At 37.8% G+C, this 7,759-nt stretch overlaps 1 protein-coding gene across 5 annotated transcripts in view; it reads right to left on the reverse strand.

The window, feature by feature from the left end:
* Positions 1 to 6,494, reverse strand: part of tpst1 (tyrosylprotein sulfotransferase 1) — a 60,234-nt gene extending 53,740 nt beyond the window's left edge. For 2 of the 5 annotated variants that reach the window (XM_040130312.1, XM_040130311.1), the window contains exon 1: positions 6,215 to 6,494. The gene's annotated coding sequence lies outside the window, so the exon portion shown is untranslated. Of the gene's footprint in view, positions 1 to 239; positions 307 to 6,214 lie in introns of those variants that run through there. The other 3 variants (XM_040130310.1, XM_040130305.1, XM_040130306.1) reach the window with 3 other exon arrangements.
* Between the last annotated feature and the right edge of the window lie 1,265 nt (positions 6,495 to 7,759).

The raw sequence follows: 7,759 nt of genomic DNA on the forward strand, positions 1-7,759 counted from the left end.
TGGAAGTTTCTCCCATCTCCACATATGACCTCTGGAGCTCAGCCAGAGTGACCATCAGATTTTCAAGTCACCTCTCTTACCAAGCCCTTTTCCCCCAATTGCTTGGTTTGCCCAGGTGGCCAGCTATAGGAAGTGTCCTGTTGTTCCAAATGTCTTCCATCAAAGAATTATGGAGGCCACTGTGCTTTTGGGAACCTTCAATACTACAGAATTTATTTCAGGCTTCCCCAGATCTGTACCTCAACACAGTCGTGTCTTTGAGCGCTGCAGGCAGTTCCTTTGACCTTATGGCTTGGTTTTTGCTCTGATATGCAATGCAGCTATGAGACTTTATACAAACAGGTGTGTGCCTTTCCAAATCATGTCCAATCTACTCAATTTTCCACAGGTGGACTCCGATCAAAGTGTAGACACATCTCAAAGATAATCAAAATAAATGGGAGGCACCTGAGCTAAAATTCAAGTGTCTCAGCAAAGGGCCTGAATACTGATTCAATGTGATATTTCAGTTTTTCCTTCTCAATAAATTTCAAAAAATTTGTTTTTGCTCTGTCATTATGGGGTATTGAGTGTAGACTGATGAGGGGAAAAAAAATATTTTTTTATTTTAGCATAAGGCTGCAACATAGCAAAATGTGAAAAAAAGTGAAGGGGGTCTGAATAAATGCACTGCATGTAGCCACAGATAAAGTAGCAAGTACTGTTCCATATTTAACTTCAGCCTGAGACAAAGCCTAGCCAAAACCTACACAGACTGGACAAACCACAGTGAGATGGTTTCCACCAACCTAAACAGATTTTTTAGTCTCTGACAGTCAGAAAAGAGGATAAACCTTTGACTTAGTAAATACACTAGATAATACACTGAGCCACTGGTCAGTAACAACTGAAGTTCTGGCAGTAGACAACACTCGAAATCCTGTGAGAACACCAATTTTCACATGTTCGCATACCAAATAAACATAGATGGCCGCCAGCTTGTACTAATTATATGCAGTGACATTTTTGCTTGAGAAGGAAGAAAAAAACTCAAGTGAGTGAACTTTATGAAACAAAGCTAATTTCAAGCAAAGCTGTTTATTTACCAGTATGTCCCAGTTTTTCGAATATGAACAGACTATCACAATATCATGTTAGCTAACTGGTTGATGCAACTTTCTGGCAGGAGACAGGTTTTAAATGTAACACTGGAACCAAACTAACATGTTTGGTTCCAGTGTTACATTTAACACTGGAACATTTAACATACTCAAAAAGTACAGGTATAAAAGAGAACAGCCGTGTGAACATCTCTGAATGACATTCATGCACATTTGTTTATTTGCAGACAGAGAAGCATGGTCCAGCCTTTAGACAATTCAGCTTACTGTCAACCCTGGGAATGCGTCATTCCAGCTATTATCTTGATCTGGTTATCCAGGTTTCCCACCAGTTGTGGATATATGTGTGGTGGTTGACTCTGTGGCAGAAATAAGCATCAAAGAAAAAGCAAAGAATTCAAGAACTAGAATTACCATCTTGTGCTTGTATGCCTCTGCCAACCAGTAAAGTTGCAGTTTACATCCATGTCTGTCCAAACTCATGTAATATATTTAATGAAGACTTTAGTGTGAAAATTCATGGAAAGAAACAAAAAACAAAGTCAAAATACTTGTATGTGTTCAAATGCTTAGCCAATAAAGCTGATTCTGATGGTACACAAAGTTGTAGACATGACAGTATACAATACTTCAAATATGAAAGTCTTGTCACACACATCTTCAACACAGCAGTCCGGAAGATCTATACAATGTTGAAATATGGTCACAATCTCCCCTTCTGTTCCTGATTTATGGCATTGAATAACGGCCAGAAAAGTGTTGCTGCAGAACATTATGTTGTCAAGTTGAAGTTTACCTTTGATCTTTTGAATATAAAATGTTATCACCATATCATTTTATTCAATTAGACATGTGAAATTTCATGAATTCTTGAAAAAAAGTGTCTGAAGCCTGCCTCAAATAAAAGCCTGTTACTCTCTGCAGCTGAAGTAAATAAAGGCCCCGGTCACTATTTGAGGAAAAACAGTAATTTGACTGCATTAAATAATGGACAAATACAATGCCACCATTCGATAATATAAACAAAAATGAACTATATTTAAATTTAAATTCCATGATATATGATGCTTAATTTTGTTATTGCTATGTAATAAATCTGGGCAGTATACCGACTTTTTAAGGTATATGAATATATTTTCAAACTACATATAGGATATACTGTGTACATCAATATAGTTTGATGTTGCTTTACATAACCCGTTTTTATTAAATTGTTCTAAATCCATATCTTTACTGGCGTAGTTTTTGTTAAGGAAGGTTTAATTATTTGGAGATGGTTTGGATTTGAAAGATCAGATGAGCAGCAAAACCAAGTCATCTGTAGAGAATGCCATAAACAGGTTGAATCCAAAAGTGGAAGCACTTCAAATATCTTCCACCATGTACAACAGCGCCATAAACTGCAGTACAAAGAGTGTGTTAAACTTTGTGCTGCTGCTGAAAACCCAGCTGCGAAGCCTTCAGAGCCTGAAAAGTCTTCTAACAAAGCACGTTGCAAGCTTCATTTACCCATGGTGTGCCTTATGAAAAGAAATGTGCCAAATGGCGCAATGTGGCAGTGTCCTAACACATCCCTAAAGATATGGTCCCTGTTACAAAAGTGAATAGAAGTGCTTTTGACGTCTCACGTGTGGCTTTGATTTATGACCGAACATTTAGCCGAATTTGTAGAAAATACCGGGATATATATTGTGTATCGCCATTCAGCCTAAAAATACAGAGATATGATTTTTGGTCGATATCACCCAGCCCTACTATGTAAATAAAGTTATAGCCACAATTCGTTCCAACTTCCCCAACTGCACTGCTTTTGATTATCAGTTGGTATTTACTATCCTTAACCTGTAAAATATAAGAGATGAATATCAGCTGATGTTTGTGTTGTATCGGAGTAGGGCTGCAACTAACAAAAATCGTTTTCATTATATATTAATCTGTTGATTATTTTTGAAATTAATTGTTTATTAAAATGTCACAAAACAGTGAAGAATTCCCATACACCATGTCTGAATGGTAAGAGACCAGACTCTTAATCTGACATCTCATCTTTTGAGGTTACCATGTTTCATCATGTTGGCAAGGCTTCCCTTTTACAGGACATTAGCCCATGGAACAGGAACTCATATGCCATTAATCGATTAATTGTACATCAGCAGGAAATTAAATGATTACAATACTGATGATCGATTTACTTTTTATGTCGTTTTTAAAGTAATGGCAAATATTTGCTGGTTAGTGGCTCATAAAAAGCTTGTTACTTTTCTGTTCATCATTAATTCAATACATTTGGTTATTTGGATCTAAATCAGACCTAGTCCGCAAATTTAAGACACCCCAAACTTTGGGCTGTTTGCACGCAGTTATACTATATCTATACTACAAGACATAATTATTTCATATACATATAATTTCACGCGTTTGGCCATTAATTTTTCCCACAGATAATGTTACATGAATATCAGCTAGAACACTTCTACAGCTCGTATGAGCGTGAAACTCTTCCAGTTCAATTATCAGTCCAAATGATCAACAACTGTTTTACAAAATATGTGGGAGGAAAAGTTAACTACGCCTCGGAAGATGTATTTCAGCAAAAAACATCCAATCACCGAGCTTAAAATTCTTTCATGTGAGCTGCTAAACTAAAGAGCTAAAGCAAATGTTATAAAGAAAATTGAAAACACAATCTGCCTTTTAAACAAGTTCACTTTAAATTCTGGGTCAGTTTTGATAGAATTCAGCAGCTATGTTGCTATGTTTATCAACGTCAGCAATGACAAAGCGTTTTGAATTCCCTATAATTCCCATTCATGCCTCTGACTGGGTTCTTCTCCATACAACAGTGTCCAAGGCTCATGAGTATTGTAGGACTTAGACCCCTGAATAAGGAATACAGATTAGGGAAAACACTTCTGGAATCAGAGGCTTCTCCCACTTCGCTACTCTATAATAGGTTGATTCTTTCCCAACTGAGACACATTAAGTCACTAGGGAAACCTGACCAGTTGGTGGGTGGTCACCAAACTTGTTGGCTCAGAGCTCGTTCCTGGACAATGCTCATGAACAGCCATGTTTTCTTGATTCCCATTAATGTGGTTTTAATGCTATTCCCTTGGTGCTTTAACACACTAATGGCAAAACATTAAGAAACACAATAGAGAAGCAAAAAAATTCATGATGTGCAAGCTGTCAATTTTGTAGTGGTTGGCAAATATGTAGAAACAATGACACCTCTTTCCTCAACCACAATCCATCAACAAACTGTGATCCATGAATCAATCACTTCACAGTGACAACAAGCAGTACAGGAAATCTACTGACATCTCTGCCATCAGCATTACTATTCTGGGAGGTTTGATTAATGTGGGCCCCTGCATCAGTAAGTCCTTCAGGAACATGCACTTTTTGGAGGAACTTCATAAATATGGGCCTTGCTCTGCAGTTGAAAACCTGGCTGGCCTCAGTGGTGAGACAGCTGTTTGACTGAATACAATAATTGTGATGCAGCAATGGGTGTTGTTTTCAGACAAGGAGATGAGAGTATAAGTGAGCTGGAGTCCAACTGATCCAGCACTGCAGCTGTGGAAGCTGACTCACTGAGGGGAGCCAGCACTGAGAAATACTCTGAATTCAATTGGACTTTGGTCTTTTTCCCCCCAGACCACCTGCACACAGCAGATGTGCTCCTGGCTTCCAACAGAATGGTAGTCTATGCCCTTCACTAGCCACTGGAAACATTTTTGTTCAGCTTTTAAATACTGTTACAAAGTTGTTGTTTTTTAATAAACATTCATCACTATGGGCCTGTAGGCTACAACGGTATCTTTCAGTTTTAAGTCCAGTAAACAATTTCTCTTACACATGAGCTAAGAATTTCCTGTATTCACAATGCTAGTCTTACATGCAATAAGCAATAGAGGGAAATATGAGATGGAGATAATCATGTCACTCAACAACATGGGACATAGTAATGGTAAACAATAATTCTACTGTCTGAAAACGATGGAAAAGTAAAATGTACTTAAATGAGACCACGTCTCTCACAATAGGATAAAACGTAAGATGTGCTGGGCATCTGACAGGATCTAGTTAAGAAAATAACTATGGCTTTTCAATGTGTGGAGCTGTGTGTCACCAATACAGCCTCATCTTAATATATAGTGCAGGCTACTTTGCACGAGCGCGACCAATGTGATTACCTAAGGCAGGATCATTTTTTCCAACCGTCGCTGCCCTCACAGGCCAGAACACTTTCATATGTAACCTCAACACATTCCATTATCTATTAATGTTATAGGCAGCCTTAAAGCATATATATTTAATATACTGCAATTAAATTATGCTTTGTTCATTAGCAAAAGGAGCGTAGTTCATACTAAGCAATTGTAAGCTTCCGTTAATGTTACTGTCGACTTCTATCTATCATCTGTCTATCCCACTAAGTCTATAAATCTGTTAAGTGGGCCAGGGGTGCCTTTAATAAACTATTATTATCCATCATTATCATTATTGTTATTATCATTATTAAATGTAAATCAAATCTGAACCTATTTCGTTCGAAGCCATCTATACCGCACCCAGAACTGTCTTTTTTTTTTTTGATAGAAAAAGGACGGGGAGAATAGCACTGAGGATATCTTAAAGTTGAATTTCAATGAAAAAATGTACTGACTGGTGACCCAGCCATATGTCCAACGGAAGAGTTGTCTTTTACGATTTGTAAAATGTCTTCGGTGCTCCTCGGTCTAGCTACGTTTGTCGATTACCAAAACAGATTTTTGATACATTTCAGCTCGACGTTCCCCTGAGGGCGGTACGTAACGGAGCTATCTGTCAACATACATTCCTGACTACATATATTAATTTGAAATGGGCTTATTTTTTGTGTGATTATACTAGCCAGTCATTTTCCAACCTTCATAGCTAACATGCCAAACACTAGCAATTGTGTGGCTCGCATTTAAAAGCAAGAGTAACTATGTTAAAGCTTAGAAAACGACGAATTACAGTTATTCAAAATGTGGCAAACTGTGCGTTTAATTGTCGCAGCTTCTAGGCTAAAGGGAAGGAGACGAGAGGGACATTGCAATAACACCATAGCACCAAAAACCTACCTAATGCTGCGGATACGGCGCAGGAGACTCGGGTTTGCCGGTCAGAAAACTCCAACTGAATCCAGTGCGAAACTCCGGACAGTCCTGCCGTCCTCTAGAGTCACTTTCCGGACATTTTCTGTGTACATAGACCGTGTCAGTCGCATTGAGGACAGGGTTGTTGCGCTGGTAGACTGAAGGTGATACGAACCAGACTGCCACAACTTACTGCTTTACTGGTGTTGAAAGACGAGATGTGATTAGTCCAAAATTCACAGAGGGTTGTGTGTCAGAGCTGCTGATAGGTCCATACGATGTTGGGCGGAACTACGGTAGATTTAAAAGCACAGTGCATTCAGGTTCAGTAAGCAGTTATCAATCAAACAATCACTTCTGGAGATATTTGTTTTGAAATATTTTAAATGATATTGCACAGATGAGTAATACTCTTAATGCAATAAAATGTAGCTTTACACTCAAAGTCCCTGCATCACCAACCATTAGACACAGAAAATGTATTATGTTTTTCAGAATAGTGACTGATGCTAGAGGATATTATTGATTCTAGCAGTATACATATGTACAGTATACACACTAGGAAAGAAGAGGGAAATGTGGCCCTGTTTGCTCCATGTTGTGAATTTACATGGCCTCTAAATAATTTTGATGATTAATTTTAGATTTCTTTGCTTGATTTTTGTGTTGAGTCACACAATTACAAGAAATATGTATTACACATCAAGAGCCTTCACTTGCCATGCATAACATATATCTTATTTGCTGCACTGGATGGTTGTATCCATGTGATGAAAATAGAATCATTTGAGTTTTGCATGTCTGGGATTAGCCTCAGGTGTTGTTCCATCTAAATATCAAAGCTACAAAACTCATGTGACCTTTTTAAGATTAAGTGTCTTAATGAAGTTGACATGGCCCTGATGAAAGCCTTATTGTGTCAGTTGAGGTTTAGTGATGCATATTACAAAACAAATTTTCCATTAAATGAGTTTGAAATCAGCTGACACACAGTTAACTTGGAGCCTTCAGGGCCCCTAGAGTTTTGGGACTCCGGGGCAGTTGCCCAGCTGGTAATCTTTTGTTCCAATCCAATCTGTGTTGCAAAATCACATCTGTTCCAATCACATCTGTGTTATCAAAGCATATTCATGAAAATAGCAGATATAGAAAAAGAAAGCAATGGTGATAATAAATACTGGTTATATAAGAATTGTGACCATTAAAGTTAATCATAACATAATTTGTGTACCCTTTAGTCTTTTCTCATATTCATTAGGTGTATATCAGGTCTGATTGTTCAAATACAGTCATGTCTGAAGTTTTATATATGTTAATTTAAACATATATGTATTTCTCAGTAAAGACACTTGAATGGAGAATTAAGAATGACAGGCTATTTGTTATCCACGTATCTTGCGTTGTGGAAGTAGTTCACAAACTGAGCTACTAGTCATGCAGTGTTTCTGTCTCCTCCCCCAACAGAAGAACTGAAGTTTTTCAGCATCAGGGATCATCATCCTTCTATGTCTACCTTACGAATTAACCTTA

Source organism: Xiphias gladius, chromosome 7 (genome assembly GCF_016859285.1).
Source record: "Xiphias gladius isolate SHS-SW01 ecotype Sanya breed wild chromosome 7, ASM1685928v1, whole genome shotgun sequence".
Classification (NCBI taxonomy): Eukaryota; Metazoa; Chordata; class Actinopteri; order Istiophoriformes; family Xiphiidae; genus Xiphias; species Xiphias gladius.